This window comes from Fundulus heteroclitus, chromosome 4 (assembly GCF_011125445.2).
Source record: "Fundulus heteroclitus isolate FHET01 chromosome 4, MU-UCD_Fhet_4.1, whole genome shotgun sequence".
NCBI lineage: Eukaryota > Metazoa > Chordata > Actinopteri > Cyprinodontiformes > Fundulidae > Fundulus > Fundulus heteroclitus.
In genome coordinates, this window is record NC_046364.1 from 3,957,851 (window position 1) to 3,976,766 (window position 18,916).

Consider the following 18,916-nt stretch of genomic DNA (forward strand, 5'->3'; position numbering starts at 1 on the left):
TTAGCTTCAAATTCAGACGCATGCGCTGTTGCTTTTATTGCATCTCTTTTGCTCTTCTGGTTGTGCTTGATCCAGTTCTGCCTCGGCATTCACTAAAGATTAGATCATCAATGTTTACATGTTTTTTTATTATCTCAGCCACCATGAACACAACCTGGTATATAGCTTTGGTGCAGCTGTAATGGAAACATTTAGCAGAAAATCTGTAATTACTACTATTAAAAGACATGAAATTAGCTTTTTTTTTTGTTTTAGAGAATCAAGGAAGCTTAATATTCTATTGAAATTCTTTTAATTATAACTGACGTGAAACAAAAAATTAAATAAAACACAAAGTTGCTTGCTGGTGTTTTCATATTAAGTAGCGGAAATAGGTTCGTAAAACAAATTATTTCTCTAAAAGTGCAAATAAGGTCCACAGTTGGGAAAGGAAAACTTGCCTTTTAACAAGAGAGCTGTCATTTGAAAGGAGAGAAAGGATTAAGGGAAACTCCATGAAGAAGGTAATTCAACACCAAGTGTGGCAAAGAATGTTGATCTTTTCTAGTCAGCTGGCTCTGAAATTTTAGCTCCTACAAACAAAAGAGAAAAGGGGAACCTGCAGATAGAGCAAGGAAGCCGTCGAAGCTTTGAGACTCGACAAAATGAAGAAGTTTTGTCTTAAAAAAACGGAAAGGATCTAGAAAAGAAATAAAAAAGAAAAGAAAAAAGGAAGTGGAAAATATGAGAAGTAGTTTTGTCAAAGTACTCCAAATTCTGATATATGCAATACTAGAAACCTTCATTACTGAAATATACTCACTTGTGTCAGAATTGATCTAATTATTATTAAACTCAAAAATCCCATCGTCGTCCGAGCCATGAACGCATCGTGCGCTTCTATGACCGACGCCCTTCGAGGTGGAAGGTGTTACTGAGTGAGCATTTCTCAAAATGTAATCCAAAGGGACCTGAAAAGCTTTTAGGAAATAAATCTATATTTTATACGACTTCTCAACGTGTCTGGGATTCATTCAGGGAAAACGAAGACTTTCAGCAGATAATGGAAAGGCTCAACACAGCAGAGGAAGTTTGTGTTTTATTTATGTTTGTGCGTCATAAAAGTGGAGTTTGGAAATGTGAACAACTTTGTCAAAATCTCTGAGTTTGGCTACAGCTCCATATTCAATCGTGGTCCAAACATGTCCTGCAAGCTTTATGTCTTTCCCCGCTGCCACACACCTTGCATAAATAAATAAGTGATTAACAGACTTCTGCAGCTCTTATTATTGTTCCAGCTTGCTTATTAGTAAATACACTCCCTCTTCATAACTGTTTTTTATATTTTTCTGTTCCCTGTATTTGTATTTTTAATTTTTATTGTCTGTAAAGTGACCTTGAGTGTCAAGAAAGGCCCTGTTAAATAAAATGTATTATTGTTGTTGTTAAATGTCATTTGCAGGTGCATTTTAAAACAATCAAGGTCACCAGACAAAGTCAAAGGCATAAATCATGCAACTGAAAATGACTGAAAAAAGAAATGATTTATCCTAAAGAGAAGTCTAAATTAGGTAAAAGTGATGATGGAAAATGGCCACGTAGATCTGATCGGTGCATATTTAGTATAAACACCAAGGTGGAAATCAAATATGGTGGTTAAAATGTTGGAAGATTAACTACACACAGAAAATGGCCGCAGTACAATTAAAGCTGATCATACTGTGAATACTTTTTTTTTTTTTTTATATATATAGCTGATTGGGCTTAAAATGAAAATATTGCCCACTTGGTTACCTAACTAAGTAGGGAACGAGGGAGTGAAATGAAGCCATTATCGCTCTCCCTCTGGTACCTGAACTCCCCAGTCAGCTTTCATTTACCTCATCGCTGCACGTCAGTAATAATCCTCCAGCCGCTCTCTGCGGTATTCATCTTGCAACTCAAAACGGTCTGCAGTAAAACAAGGTGGTTGCTGTTTTAAGCTCCAATTCTTTATTGTTTTATTGGCAAATATGCATTTTAATGACCATTCCTAACCTTTTTAAATTAAATCCTCATTTATAATAATCTTTACATGGTGATCTTAAAGTAGGGCTGAACAATTAATCGCATTTTCAATATAATCGCGATTTAAAAAAAAAAAATGCAATTTCCAAATGGCAGAGTCTGCCATTTTTGGCTATGTAACAATTAGTGAATTAGACACGTCCATTAGGTGTCGGTAAAATGTTTAAAGTGGGTTTGCCTCCACATTGGAAGGGAAGACAGTTGCAGCAGTGAGATAATCTAATTTTATTACTTGTTTTAGAGTTTATATAATCATACATAGCATTAAGTACAGGTCAATCAGTTTAATACATAGACTTGCTTGTTGGTTGCACTTTATGTTCAACAAGGATCGATGTCCAAATCAACTAAAAGCTTTTCTCTTGAATAATATTCTGATGAATAGAAACATTAAAAGTTCTTGTTTTGAATAGTCCTTGTTTACAAACGTCTTTATTTAGAGGCCATTTTTGTTGCTTGTGGTTAACGCAGAGAAAAGTCAAAATTGCAATTTTGGTTGAAATATATTGTAGGCAGAACGCAATCATTTCTGCTCTGAGTTTAGATGCTGTGGGTCTTTTAGCAACTAATCTGCACAGCGAGGAAACAAAATGATTTGTTGTTTGTATATGTTTAAAAAGACATGACAAATTAAACTGGAAAAATAATCGCATTAAATCGCAATATTAAGAAAAAAAATCGCAATTAGATTATTTTCCTAATTGGTTCAGCCCTATCTTAAAGTAATGCAAATAAGATTATTTAAAAAAAACAAAAACAAAGTAGAAAGAAAAAAGGGTAAAATCAGAAGTGATTGAAATAGTTAAAACTCTTTTGAACAGCAGGGTCTTTGGTGGCCTGAGGCAGGGGCGTAGCCAGCATCTCAGAAGCGAGGGTAGGGGGGGGGGCAGATTTTTCAGATGTCTGAGTGATTTATCGTGTTCTCGCATGTCTTAGTGGCTAAAAACCACATAATCACCAACCGCCGCAGTGCAGCACCAAGCGACCCACTTTAGCTTTTCTAGCTGCCAAACTCTGGTTGACTTCACACCAAAACCCTCCAACATCTCAGGGGTACGTAGTCAGATCACTAAGTGCCAAATTAAACGTCTCCTCCCTGAATCTGCTCTTTTCTATTGTTGTCAATAAAGATTTCTTTTAAATGTGTGCAAAGCCACAGTGAGCACCAGTTCTGCACAGGAATTAAAGAGGACTACCAAACATGTATTAACTAGTCGTCATTTAGCCAACATCTACACGCATTACTCAACTTAAACGACTCATTGGGTTAAAGTTGTTCAGCTCTCTGGCCGATTCGCCTAACATGATTCTGACGCACATCATGAAATCCGGTTTACCCTAGAAGTTTGTCCTTGGGATTAGGCGTTTATGATCGAGCTTCAGTTTTTAAATAGTTTATATCGAAAAGTCACCAAAGTCAGTCTGAGTAAAGGTGGAAAAAGTGGAAATTATTTAAATTGCAGAGGCGTACCTACTACGTCATTAACTGTTTTAAATCAACTCATTAAGGTCCGCCTTTAATGCAACACAGTGCCTGTTGTCTGCTGTTAAACGTTGTTAAACCATATGATATTCAATGCAATCCTGATTCATAATAGGTTCATGAAATTAAATGTCTCCAACAGGCCGACTGAATTTCTCTATAAAAGTCCAGGAATTAAAGTTTGATTATTTTGATATTTACTAAATGTAGTGTTAGTAACTCAAACTAGATAATATAGCCCACATTGTTGATACGTTTTTGTGAGAAATGCGTAAAGGTGGTGTAAATAAATTCACAGAATCTGTTTGAGGTCATTTCCTGATTCAGTGACATTTCTGCTTATTGCCAAAAGACTACGTGGGACTCAGATTACCCATGAGTCTATATTTAATCTTCTGTCATGAACTTTCCTTCACCTACCACTCTCTGTCTGCAACAATCAGAGGTGGGTTTTACTTTTAAACTTTACTTCTGATGTCTTTTTTTGCTTTAAAGGTTCATAGCTACGTTTATATGCTTATAAAAAAAATCAAACACTCTTTTGATCATAATAAAATAAGGTTATATACACCAAGTCTCCATCTTGATAGTGTTTTGATTGTCGTTTTTGAGCCAAAAAAATTCCTTCTTGGGCGCAATTAGCAGATATAAACAGAAGTAGCACCATCTAGTGACAGTATCACAGAACTATCATAATGCCGGTTTGCTTAATTAATAAATCAATTATAAATAATGCCGACTGAGCCTGACCGTCTGCGATGTCTCACAGTAAAGCAGCAGCTCAGCATGATAAAGACCAACCATTATTAATAATATAAACTGATCTACAGAAACTTTAAGAGCCTCATATCAAAACATTTACTCACATCAGTCAACTCTGCGTCACATCTGAGCCTCAGCAGGTTTAGCGTCCGCTTTACTAAACACCAACGTTCAAACTGGACAGTCCAGGTTTTCCCTCTTGGAATCAGATTTTTTGTGCTTTTTTCACAGGATCTTGGACCTTTCTTCATTGTTTCTCCTGGAGATGCTAATAGCCGTTAGCCGCTGCTGTGCATGCATGCGCAGTCCGTACTTCAATTAAAATCGTAAATAAACAAAAAATGCTTTATTTACTAACTAATTGGGCAGAAACAAAGTAGCAGGAAGGGATGATCTTTTCATAAAAACCTTGTATGCAAACTGACGTATAAATTAAAAAAAAGGGTCAAATATACATCTTTTAATATTACAGTGCATGTTTATTACAGTCATAGTGACTAGATGAAAATACAAGCGGTTTACTCATCAGAAGAATCTTTACCAGATTGTTTAAATCTGAACCCAAAAGCGCGAAAACCCAGCAGCTTCTGAAGATGGAGCTGAAAAGAAGAAACTATATGTAGAGGAACTAAGCACACCCCAGGGTGCAGCACCTTTTTAGAAGCACGTTTCGCTGCTTCGTCTCTTTGACTTCGTCATCCGCACACATCGTTGTGGATAAATTTTGGCCAAATTTTCTTTTCAACGATCCTTCGTGGTTTGGATGACCCATTTTGGGCCAAGCTTCACATTTCACTTTGTAATCTTTGGCATTCTGTGCAGATATTTGACTTAAGCTGCCCAGGCCAGACGTCCCCTAAAGGATAGATCGGTAGATTTTAAATGTTTTCTACAAATTATCTTTCTCTCGATGAGAGTCTGACGGCCTGCTGAATTCTTCCCACCCTGTCAGTGTTTTTAACTCGCCTGCTCTTGTAGAGGCTCATCATCATGATGATGATCAACCAATTACTGCATTTATTAGCACCTGGTGGCACTCTTCCCTCCTAAATCATTCAGAAATAACAAGATGTACAAGTAATATAGCTTTTTTTTGCCATTTTGACTTTATTTTGTTTAATAATGTAGAATCTATGTCATTTTGAACACTTGAGGTTAGATTGAATGATTTTACGACAGGGATACGCATTATATCAGCATTAACATCGATATCAGCCATGGTTATTTAGTTTTACCAAATCAGTATTGGTCAAATGATTAAAATCGGCTAATATTCATAAGGATGATCTGTCTTTTTGCCGTTTTGTATGTGTTTCAGTAGGGGAGGGGGTTGGTCATGGGGTGTTTGTTTGCTCATGTGACGCTGATGCAGGGTTGGGGGGGGGGGGGTTTAACTGAAGCACCGCGGTCATTTTTCACAATGTTGAAAATATATAATTTATAAAATCGGCAAATATTGGTTATCGAACATAACAGTAACATCAGATATCGAGGCTTTTAATACTTAAAACTGTGTTGACACTTCTGAGTTTGCCTTCTTTTTAGCCTGTTTTTTTATGTTTGCTTTCATCCCGCTGTGTGTTTTTGTCATTTTTTTTAAGCACTTTTGTCACCGTTGTTGTGAACTTGGAAACGGCTATAATCACTCGGTTGGTTGATCAGATGTCGATTGGCAATTGGTCCAGATTTTTATGTCTGTCCTTGGTTTTAGAACCTGATAAAGACTAAATAATTTTTAAATAGCTGTGTTAAAATGGTTTTCTTCTAGGCTCAAACCTTGTTATAGTTTTTACGCTTTGATTTGTGTCTAAAATGCAACAAATGATCATATTTTCATCAGTTGCGCAAGAAGAAATACACATTTAGTGGTTTTATCCTCATATTTTAAAGTCGGATCTTTGTTTTCTAAGCTCGTTGGTAAAGGGAGTTAATTACTTGTTTCTGTAGAGCGACAGTTGATTCTGGCTCTGTGTGGGTTTCCCGTTGTTGCAACCATATATCTTTTTACAAATGCGTCCTTTTTTCTTCTTCTTAAGGAAAACACAAGAGCTATGCTCAACATCTTTAGAGAGGGCTGTCAGCGAATCACGAGAAGAATCTACACTGAAACCAAATAGTTGCTGTTGGAGCAAATGACACGTATGTCATCATGATGAGCTTAAGCGTTACATCATTTAACAAATGGCGGTGATGCAACTGCAGCTCCTAGTTGTTGTTTTTTAGAGCCGGGGTTAAAATATTTATTTTTATTGATCTATTTTAGTATTTTGTTACTATTGCCGTTTGCCACAAGCTGTGTAGGACACGGTGCAAACATATGCAAGAAGCTGCTCTTCCTGGTCTAAATGCAGAATACAACTTAATGAGGGGAAATCCCCTGAACTCACATTTCCCTCTGTTAAACATGGAGGTGGCAGCATTATGCTGTGGGCTTATTTTTCAAAAGAAGAAAACCTGTTTAAAAGGCTTTACAGCTGTGCTCTTCGTTCTTTCAGTCCCAGAACTCTGGAGTTTTTATTTGCAGCGTGAAAAAGGTTTTGGGGTTAGAATGCTTTAAGGCGTTTTTATTCCTCTTTTTTTCCTCCACTTTCATCAAAGTATCCATTGAGCAGAACTCCATGTTTTATTATTTCTTCTGGAAATACTTCTTGCTAGTGCTGCACGATTTTCCAGAAATTAAAATTGCGATATATTTCGACCACAGTTGTGATTTAATTTTGACTTTTCTCTGCATTAACCACAAGCAATAAAAACAGCCTGAAGATAAAGATGTTTGTAAACAAGGACTATTTAAAACGATAAATTTAACAGTTTTTATTAATCAGAATATTATTATTATTTAAGAGAAAAGCTTGTTGAGTTGGACATCAATCCTTATTGAACATAAAGTGCAACCAACAAGTCTATGCATTAAGCAGTCTGACCAGAACTTAATGCTGTGGTGAGATTCCTGAAAGTTTCTGGTAAAATGATTATATAAACTGTAAAACAAGTAATAAAGTTAGATTATCTCACAGCTGCAGCTCTCTTACCGTTCCATGTGGAGCAAAGCCCATTTTAAACATTTTACCGACATCTAAAGGACGCGTCTGATCTACTAATTATTACAGACGTCTGCGATTTGGAAATCGTGTTTTTTAATTCTGATTATATTGTAAATGCGATTAATTGTGCAGCCTTAATTCTAGCATAAACAGACCCATCACTGGCAGCAAAGCGGCGGCGCCTAACTCTGAATGTACTAATTTAACTTTTTCATGATTTACATCCAATCAGACGCCCAGTTCCTCCTAAAATTCTGGCTGTTTGCCTGTAATTTCCTGTTTTTGAAACAGTTTCCAAACCCTCCTGTGTATTGCTGCTGCTGCTCGGAGGATTATGCAACACGGAGCGCTGACATTGTGTTGGTTTTGGTGGAGAACAATGGCCCAAGAGCAATGTGTCAAAAAGCCTCTGGAGGCGATAAGGTCTGACCTTGAGTGACTGATCCTGTTCGCCGCTAGAAGAATCGCTCTGCAAACCTGCAGCTGCTGAAACGTTTGCACTGGGCGGCTGATGTAGTTTTTCCTTTTATTACAGAACTTAAACTGGTTAAAAGCAACGGTCTTTGAACTTCTTAATAATTGTTTTATGCATTTTCAGTTTCAGGTGTTTAAGAGCTGCTATCTTTGTCACTTTCAGCAGGAATAATTGTCCTGGACAAGGCTGGCTTTCTTGAGCTTCCAGCTAGATTTATTAAAATGTTTTTGTTATTTTATTCCCAGAAATAGATTTTATTAATGCAAACGCTCTTTTAAAACCTCATTTCAGTCATGCATTTGCTGGCCGATACTGATTTCTGGTCTTCTGAGTTCAGGCCTGCTAAATGCCCATTTTGACCGGTTGCATTTTTCTCTCTATAAGGCCTAAAATACCTAAAACAAGAAATATACTGCATTGTTCTGTGATACAGCTGGTAGCTTTAAATCTGACAGCTGAGAAATCCTGTAATTTCTTTGTTTTTCTATGTATTAAATCATATGTAACTAACCTGTTTTTAATTGTGTAATTAAAATCAGAGTCCATTGTATTGTGATAATGCGCCAAAAGTCTCAGAGTTAGTAGTTTGATTCATTTGATAAATGGGGAAATAAGCAGATTTTTCAGTATCTGACTTGCTATTCAAAGGAAAACTGTCTGATTCACATCGTTGGCAGATTTAATAGTACATCTCTGTGAATGAGCATTAAAACAATAATATAAGTTACATAATATAAAGATTTTACGCATCTCCAATCGGGTATGGGTGAGTCGGCTGTAGCTGTGGAATAGTGCGGTTCAAGTGTTTTTATATTCTGTACTAGATATGATCAGACGCTGTTCATATTTCATTAAAACAGTGAAATATCTCTTTTATTTGGCACTGAATAGAAATCTCAGATCAGAGAAATGCTTTAACGAGATTAACCAGGAAAAGGTTTTTGAAGCTTGTGGAGCCGGTCGCTTGTTGGGAGCGCCTTGATGCATAAAGACAGATTTATATTTATTATTTAAAAGGAACGATGCAGATTACAGAACTTTTGTTGGTAATGGTTGCATTGGATCTATTGACGCAAATATTCCCGATACGGGTTTAAAAAAAGGATTACCTGCTTGACTCTTTGACGTCCGCATGCTGCCCCCGTGACACACTGACACCCCGGGGTAAGAGCCACATCCAACACCGCAACTTTATGCTAGAACTACGTAAAAGTCAATTCTAAATTAGCTTGGATTGCTTCAGTTGTCGTGTTTACCACTTTGTAACAAAGACAGGCGCTACAACAGTCCATAACAGGTCAAACGACGCAAAAAAAGGACTAGCTGAAAAGTTTAAAGCAACTAAAATTCCTACACATCTCTTGTAGGAAACTTGCTCGTCTTACGTCACTTTTCTACTGCGTTCAAATTAACCTTCACCTTTCTTTGCCTGCTGATCTGTGCTATAAACACGGTGATGTGCTGAGGAGAGGATTCGCTCGTTAAACGCTGTGTTTAGTGGTTCTGTGTAATCCTTTTGTAAAGGTTGTTTCCAGAGAAACGGTGATTCCTCTGGGAAAACAGGCCTGAGTCACCCAGGCTGGCAGTAAACACGACTGAATGAGGGAAGGACAAAGGGAAATAAAAGGAGAGGGCTCATTGCCCCATAAAGGGAGCCGCAGGAGCTGCCACGCCCCTCATCCCGGCTCTCACCTGGCCGCAGGTGAAACATGAAACTCTGTTGCTTTTCTCTCTCAAACGTGGCGATAGTCTGAGTCCGTTTTTGGATCTTTTTACATTAGCTGCACAGTTTTTCTGTTATGTTTTCATCCAATAACTACTCTATGTTCTCAAAATGAAAATCCAGATTCCTCTGTCAGGTATTCATGTGAACGCTTTTTTATCCACCTTAACGAGCTTCTCTGCTATGATTGCTCGTTAATTGTTCTGAAGTGGGTGTTTCTGTTTCAGTGAAATGAAGCCAAGTCTCTGACATTTCGGGCTGTTTTTTATCTTTTTGTGTGTTTTACAGTTTGATTATTTAGCGCCAATACTGTCGCTAACTGCATGCCGCCGCCCTTCCGACACATGAACGAACAACCACACCGCTGAAATTGCTTCTCTGCTTAAGTTAAACACGGCAACATCCTGCGCTGCATCACCATCACTGTCACATGACTCAATAAATAGCACATGACCGACCCCTCCCTCCCATTCACACAAAGGGCAACAAGATGAAAATAAATATACTTATTAAAATTGGCCCTGTTTTACTTAAAGGATCGATACAAATAGGTTAAAAATAAATGAAACCAGCCTCATACTTCTGGTCTGTTGGAAATAAAAGCAAAGTTACGCCATCCATCTTTAGAAGGGATGCAGCGTTTTAGACCAGCTGCAGACGAAGAAGAAGAGAGTAGTCCATCCCTGAATATAGAGATTTACTGGTGGTATTAAGAGTGAATCATTCTTTCAAAGGGACTGTAAAGTAGATAGGATTTGATTTATTAAATCAACCTCAGATGGATTAAGCTAGACTGGACTACTGCACTGTTTATCAAATTTAGAGCCGTTATCAAAAAATCCTGACAGCAGAAGAACTACAATAATTCAGAGTAGGGCTGGACGATGTACAAAAAAAGCAAATCGATAACATAGAACTTATGTTGATCGATATCGATAACTATCAAAAAATTCAAAACATATATTTTAAGTGCAGCCCTGGCCACTTAATGCTGTTGCTTAGGAACCTATTTTTAGATGCAGACACAAACACTGAATTCAAACTCAACCTTTTTATTCAACCAACTTTTTACCAAAACTACAAGTTTTTAAAAACAGAAAAAGAACGCGTGCTCTTTGAACTCTATGAAGGGGGCGGAGCTTGGTGGCAGAGCGTTCCTGGGTCTGCGTTGTGATTGGTTGGGATGATGTAATGACAGTAATATTAGCCTACATGGCTAAAATGCATAAGGGGGGAAAACTTTTATTCTATTGAACTTTTTATTGACCCATGTTTTCTGTCAATCGATTTATATCATTATTGAATTATTGCCCAGCCCTAATTATCTGTTAACGAGTCAGTTTTCCCAAAAACAGTCACCTCAGATATATTTATACATCGTCTGTAAAACAATGAAAAGACGACTTGTACTTTCAAAAAGTGGACCCCAGATAAAGGGAGAACAGAAGGGGTCCGAATACGGAGCCCTGAGGGACCCCTGCTGTTCAAAGGAGCCTTAGAGGAGGAAAGCTGAGCGAGCGGGACAGAGAAACTCCTACCAGACGGCTGGAAACTGGGTCAGGTCTGTGCCGTTCACACCAGCTAGTTGTTCCAGACAGGATACTGAAATATTACGGTCGCCCGTGTGAAAAGCAGCAATTAGGTCAGGTAAGGTAAACACAGAGTCACCTGAGTCTGCAGGTAAAAACTGAACAAGCAGAACTGTTCACCTGTTTTTGGATCGACCAGAACACAATTACCACGAAGTTGCCTGAAGTGATAAAACATTTTATTTAGACCTAAAATGGACTAACGCAGAGTTGTTTTTAAGAATAAAAGCCTAAACTGAACAGAAACTGATTTTAATCTTTGATTTTTGAAAACTAAATGAGGAAGTTAGACTTTTTAAAATTAGATTTTGAAGCATTCTCTGTTGGTGCTTTTTGACACGAGTGATGGGAACAATTAAAAATGGTTTAAAAAGGCCTTAATTTTTACTCTGGGAAGGTGTAAGAACCCTCTGTGAGATGAATGTTTAGTTCCCCCGCTGTCAGTGGGACGTTAAACGTGCGTCCAGCTGCGGTTGGAGGCAGAGCGGAGGGGTTGAGGTCAGATTCCCCCGTTGCAGTAAAGCGTGTAATGGACAACTTGGCTCTCATTCATAATTTTTCTGTTTCCCCCCCTCTGTCACTTACCTCCTGTTTTTCTTGCTGGGTTTTATTCTGTAAGGTCAAGTTAGGAGCAGGTTGAAACATGTCCTCCGCCTTCAGTTCAACATGCGGGGGTAAAAAAGCAGGAGAGGGATTTCTGGCATTTTGCTGCTTCCAGATAAGGCTTGGCCACACATGATTAGCCTTTCCAGCTATTCAGTAATCACACTTCCTTCTTTCTTCGCTCAGCGTGCAGCGGGCCTCTATCAGTTTGCACAGAGTGGTTGCGCGTCCTTCGTTTGTCTAAACTTGGCACTTTGTGATATGATTGTTTTTGCTCTTTTTTGCATGTAAATCAGGGGGGATTGCCAAGCTTAAACCAAGTGCTGCTTTGCATTCGTTTGGCGCATGTTTGTCCAAGTTAACGTCTCGTAATATGTCCAAAGACGGTGGAAACTAATTCCCTTAGAAGAAATTTCTCTTCTTCTTGTAAAAGAAGAAAAAAAATCTTATGTCAAATTTAATTAGCTTATTTAATTGCTGTTTTTGTTTTATTAAACAGGTGTCTCTTGATAATGAGATCTTGGATTTTAGTTAGATGGATACTTTAAACCTGGATGTTTTGTAATCATTTAGTGAATCATTCAGCTTGATTTGTCTCAAGGTTTATTACATGCATATGTCACGGTATAATTGTATAACTTTAAATATAAAATGTATTGATTGTGATTAAATTAGAACTTTCTAATGGTCAAGATGGTCATTAATTACCTCAAATGACAATTCCTTCAGCAAGCCAAGCACAGCATTTTATTTAAGGACATTTTTCCTGCTTGAAGCTTATAGTCCTGTAGTTTTTAGACGTGTCTTTGCTCCAACGCTGCTTGCAATGACTGAATTACCTCCTCTGCATGTCATCACAGAAACCTGTTAATGAATGTGAAATAATGAAAGTTATTTGATTCAGGTGGGAAACGTCTAAAACATGCAGGACAGCAACTTCCTGGACAGGACAGCCCACCTCTGACTGGCTTTATTTTAACATAGAGGAAAGTAATTGGCTTCAAAATAAGTAAAAAATTAGTTTTTAATTGTCTCTTGTGTAAAAGGTATTAGCAAACATGGTAATATTTTATAATGTTCTCAAGTATTAGATCCACAGCTAACCTTTAGGCGGAGCTTCCTGTAATTTTGACCTTGTTGCAGCTTTTGTCTCAACGTTTCAGTTGATCTTGATGCAGTTCAGATAAAGATCTGAGAAAATGAAGATTTAAATGGCCGGAATGACAGTTGTTTACTGTTAATGCTTCTACATTAACTTATTTTAATGCTTTAATGCTTAACATCGTAAATCAAGAGTAAGTAAATCTTCACCCTGTCAGAAACATTGGAGTAAAATGTCAGCAATGTTAAAAAAACAAAAAACAGTTCCCCCTTTAGTTGAGGCAGGATGTGAAATAATCGACTATTTTTAGCAACATGATTTTGAATGACAAAATGTAGGTAGGCTGTTGCCCTTTTTTTCCTCTTTTAAAACAAACATTTTTAAAAACTGTACTCTCAGTTGTGTTGCTGTTACTGAAGCAAGTGTGTATCTATCTGTAAAAACTACAGAGTCACAAACAACTTTATTAGATTATGTCTCTAAAATTTACCAGAAGTAATGTTAGCATTCAAAGGTTAGCTTGCTAATACTGATGTCCACAGCTTAATAGTATAAATGCTTGAAAATATGTAACTTATGATCTCATTCACAGGGCTGAAAAAGTTCACACGTTAATTTAGCCCAATAAATTGCTACGCAAGCCAGTGTTAATGTTGGCATGCAGTGTGTTGCCAGATTGGGTGGATTTCCACCCAACTGGGCTTCTTTTGAACACTGGGTGGGGGAAATAATAGCTATGGACAGATTGTTAAAATGTGGACTGCTCTTAACGTTTGGTGGGTTTTTAGGAAGTATTCTATGAAAATAGTTGTCATTGTGTGGCTGAAAAGTTAAACTTCTAACATTTTAATAAAAAGGCAGTGTCCTTACACTCATTATATTAGTATATTTATTTTGAAATGCCTAGAATCTGTCAAACCCGTAGTGCAGTTATGTGCTAGTAGTGTGTTTTATATCGTCTGCGTAGCCTAACAGTTTTATGCTTTTAGCATGACTTCAAGAGAGGTGGAGATTTGGGCTGGTTTCTTTATTTTTTTTTTAGTTAGGCAAGTTTTTACATTGTAATGGGCCTGGAAACGGTCAGATCTGGCAACCTGGTTGGTTGCCTAGTTGTCTAACATCAGCTTAATTGGTGTTTATAAGCAAAGTGTTTCTTGTACAACTGTTGTTGCCTTTAAAAAAAGACCAAAAAACGTTTGATCATGACAAAATAGGGTTATATACACAAAGTTTCCATCCTGATAGTGTGTTCATAGCCTTTTTGAGCCTAAAAATAACCCCAGCACTTGATGCGCGATGACCAGATATAAACAGACGGGGCACCATCTACCGGCCTCTTCAGTGAATACCAATGTTCATACTGTATTCCCAACGCTATTCCAGTCTTTTCCCACTTGGAATCATATTTATTTATTTTGTCCACTGAATCTTGGACCTTTCTTCATTATTTTCATTACTTTGCTGTGAGATGCTAATAGCCGTTAGCTGCTTCCTGGTTTATCGCCTGCTGTGCTTCCGTTGTCATTGCAAATAAATCTGAAATATTTACTTACAAATTGAGCAAAAAACAAAGTATAAAGCACCAAAGTAATAACTGATACGCCAGCAGGACATGATAATCTTTCATAAAAACTTTTTATGCAACCAGCGCGAGCTATTGACTAATAATAATAATAAAAAAAAATAAAGTCATAATGTGGCTATGCACCTTTAAGAACAGGTTAAAAGATAAGAAATTCTGTTATTGTCCCACAATGGGGACATTCAGATGTGGTGGTGGCAAACACACAAGTTGTCACATTCTTTAGGACATATTTGAACATGGTAGACTTTCATTTTTATTTTTTATATTTTTTTTTATGTCACTGACCCAAACCTTTCTGACAGTGAGTCAGGGGAAATGAGGCCAAGGAGACTTTAAAGCCACACAGAAAAGGCTTGTTGTCTTAGTTTGATCATATATTGTCCGTCTGTTATTTGGCATTGACAAGAGCAGAAAACCCTCATCTCAGTAACACTAGGAAAAAAGGAGATAATTTAATAACTTCTGTGAATGAATAATTCTTAATGCATGTGACCTGCTGCAGCTTGCTGGTAAAGAGTCAGTGGGTCTTCCTGTAGACAGGATGGTCAGCAGAAGATCTCTTCCTATGAGAGTGACCTCTGAACTCTGACTGCTTCCTGTCAGCATGCAGGAGCTGAGGAGGCAGCATCTTCCCTGTGAGCCTCATGTTCCAGCGCCGTTTTGACTCAGTTTATTCTGAGGAGACATTAACCTACGCTGTGTGCTTATATACAGAAAAGTGGTTAGACCTCCTATCCTGCTGTCTTCAGACAAACGCCTCTTATTATTATTATTATTATTATTATTATTATTATTATTATTATTATTATTGTTATTATTGTTATTGTTATTATTATTATTATTATTATTATTATTATTATTATTGGGTTTCTATTGCACTTTAATGCCTAGTCCTCTATAGGTCGTAAATCTAACCGTTTCGTATCAATATTTTGCTCAGCCAACGTTGCTGAACTTTTAGAATCGATTTAAATGTAAAAGTACACAACTGAACGTTTACTGCATTTTTGCACCATTATTATTTTGCACTGCCAACAATGAACATTTCAAATTAATGCTTTTTTGCACCGTTATCTTTGCACTACAAACATGGTTGAGCATTCTTCTGCACACTTCTACACTTCTTCTGCACTATTACATTCTTATCACGCTGTACTTTATATTGTAATGTTATTTTATTTCTATTGCAGTCTCCATTACATTGTCGTAAGCTGTATGCAACGAAAGTTTGTTTTGTATGCACTCTGTACATACAAAATGACAATAAAGTGTACGTAACCTTTAATATTATTGATATTAAGACCATCTTTTACTATGTGACGCTCAGAAACGGCTTCGGCTTTCTAATGGCATCAAAGATGATAACATTTCTTGCGATTTGCATGCTCATAGCCTTGATATGTGTGGAATGATATCTGGCTTTTACCTTCAGATAGCTGCACCTTTCACGCCGCCATATTTTCAGGCTGCAGAGGCATTATTGAGATTCCAGTCGTTGCTGTCGTGTTTGTGGCGTTTATTTTTAATTGTAGACATGCCTGTTAGCGTCAAGAACACAACTGTACATATGGGTTTATTTTTTGTTTTGTGCAGTTTCAGAAGGAATCCTGAAATCCCATTCATAGCTGCAGATCCTGCTGGTTAGGTGGAGGGTGTGACCGTGTTTGTGCTGGGCTGGAAGGGGTGTGTAGCCCTGATTAAAACAGAGCCATTACTTAGGAGTCTTTATGGAGCCTTTCACTGCGCCAGCGGAGAGTAAAAGCGGGGGCTTGTTCCGATGAGAAGGCCGAGGCCCAGCGCCGTGGGCCGGTCACCCCAGCCTGAATGGCAGGCCTGTCTGAAAGCCCCCATGTCACAACTTCCTGAGAGGGAAGTTGTTTCAGCTGGCGGTTAGCTGCCCTTTCTTGCATTTGTTTGCAGACCAAGTGACTCAAAGAAAACCAAAGTGTTGGGAAACACTCTGAAACCGAGGCTCCGCGTTAAAAAACAGTTTGTACAGCTGCTTTAAACCTTTCAGAAACAAGAATGGTTTGGAGCGGATTTCCTCTGAGATCCGTTCAGACAAATCGACACAAAGTATCATAATCCACCTTTTTCTTGTATTGAGAAAGACTTGACAGGAATCTGTCTTTCTGTGTAACTTCTTATAATTGTTTCATTTATTGAAATAAAATTGTATTTTTAGACCACTTTTCTGATTAATCTCATTAAACTAAGCTGCTTATTCTATTCCTAATATAAGTTTAGTTACAAATTGGTGGCATATAATTGGCATTAAAGCCTAAAATATCGCATATGGAGGAAATACTGGACAGTTATATTTACATTTTGGGTTGGTCACATGCAACATTAATATGAGCAAATTATGAAATACTGTGAACATTAAAGCTAGATGGCTGTTTAAAAGCTTTGCATGACTGCCTTCAAGATGCTTAATCCCAGTTTAAATATTTTAAGAATGGTGTCAACAGAAAAGTAACGTATAATATCCTGCCAAAGGGAGTGGTTAGCCGCCCTGTCTTGCATCGGTTCTGTGAAGTAGGGCTGGACGATATAGATAAAAAGATATTGATAAAATAGAAATTATATTGATCGGTATCGATAATTATCAGCAAATTAAAAAAAAAAATGTTAAGTGCAGCCCTGGCCATTTATGCTGTTAGCGACCTATTTTTAGATACAGACACAAACACTGAATTCAAACTCAACCCTTTATTCAACCAACTTCTTACCAAAACTGCAATTATTTTAAAAATGAAAAAGAACACGTGCTCTTTGAACTGTCTGAAGGGGGCGGAGCTTGGTTCCTGGGTCTGTGTTGTGATTGGTTGGGAGGATGTAATAATGTAATATTAACCTACATGGCTAGAATGCAAAAGGAAGGAAAACTGTTATTCTATTGAACTTTTTATTGAACCTTTTTTTCCTATCATCTATATACGTCTATGGATCTATATATATTGTTATTGAATTATTTTCCAGCCCTAGTGTGAAGCATAGCAGGGGGCCATCATGGTGTTGGTTGGTTTGCTGCATCTGGACCTGAAAGCGTTGTGATCATTAAACAGTTAATTTATATATATATTTAAATAGAAGAGGGATAAAAAAAGTGAGCTGGTGGTTTTTAGCTGTTGCTGTGATGGTCAGCTGAAGAACATTGTTGCTAGTGTTTTCTTTTATCATGATTTGTATGAAACCTAAAGCAACGACGAACAATTCTGTACAGGACTATTACAAGCTCAGGGTTCTTTTTCTTAGATGGGACTAAAGCGTACTTTTCCTGAGTAAACGCCCCTGGAGTCCCTTTCTGTTTTCGCAGCTCTTGCAACAGCGCTGCATGTGTGTGCATGCAGAGGGAGGCTTGGCTGAAGCAGGAACGGAATCTCCTAATCTTTCTCAGGATATGGCCAACCTTGTTGCTGTAGCTGCAGAAGAGTGGGAGTGTTTTCTCAGCAGATTAAAGGAGGCAACGTTTGACTTCTGGCTCTGAGAAATTCCTCATGGCCGACGAGGAACTCCAGTTTGCCCGACGACAACCGACATTTGTCAAAGTTTTTAAGGACGGGTTGATGTTTCAGAAAATATTCACGACTAACAACAAAAAAAATATGTTGTTTGGACGACAACTGTAAAAATCTATTGTATATTAATGTAATTATTCACTCATGGCAGCAGAAAAGATATTATTAGTCTTTTTGTTATGGTTTAAACATTTTTACATGAGTAAATAAAGTATGCAGTACATGTATTTATCTTTTTTTAAACTGTGCAAGTACACTGTGAAACCAGGGAGTCATTACTCTCATACAGACTCATACTTGATAGAGAGCATATTATTTATTGTTGCTGAGGATATCAAGTTAATATTTTATAGTATTATATTCATAGTTATAATAATATATCCAAATGGCGTTCCAGCAATTCTTAGTTTGGCTGCTGCTATGGACAATAGCAACAACAGATTTAACGCTCTAATAAGATGGAGCACATGAACGTGAACATGGAGCTCCATAAATCAGGGATGTTTCTGCGTTTCTGGCCCACAACCCTGCAGGTTTTAGGCGCTACACAAACGTACAAATCAGAAATAGTATACCATGTGTAGCTGTCTCTTAGCTAACTAATTCTTTTAGCTAAATTGCCTTGGAGTGAACACTTTGAATAAAACAAGCGCACCTTCGAGGAAGCCAGTGATGTCACTGTGACACGCCGTCATTCTATTGGCTAAAAAACTGCAGTCTTTTTGGGAAAATAAAGGCCAATGCGCAATTTGTAAGAATAGAGAAATTAGTTATTTTACTTAAGGCAGCAATAAAAAGAGTATATGTGGGATCTTTATAAGTAAAAATGAATGAAACAGGAAAGGGGAATATTTGTGCAGACGGCACAACCCATTTTTCAGCAAGACAGCCACAACTTGTGAGATTTGAAAAGAGCAATCTTGCTCTAAAACTAAACCTGTTATAATTTGGAAATAGCAGTAGGATAGCCCTAAAGCCGCCGT

General features: G+C 37.6%; 1 protein-coding gene across 1 annotated transcript in view; it reads left to right on the plus strand.

Moving 5' to 3' along the window:
- Positions 1–18,916, plus strand: part of iqgap1 (IQ motif containing GTPase activating protein 1) — a 72,981-nt gene that overhangs the window by 11,361 nt on the left and 42,704 nt on the right. The window lies entirely within an intron of this gene.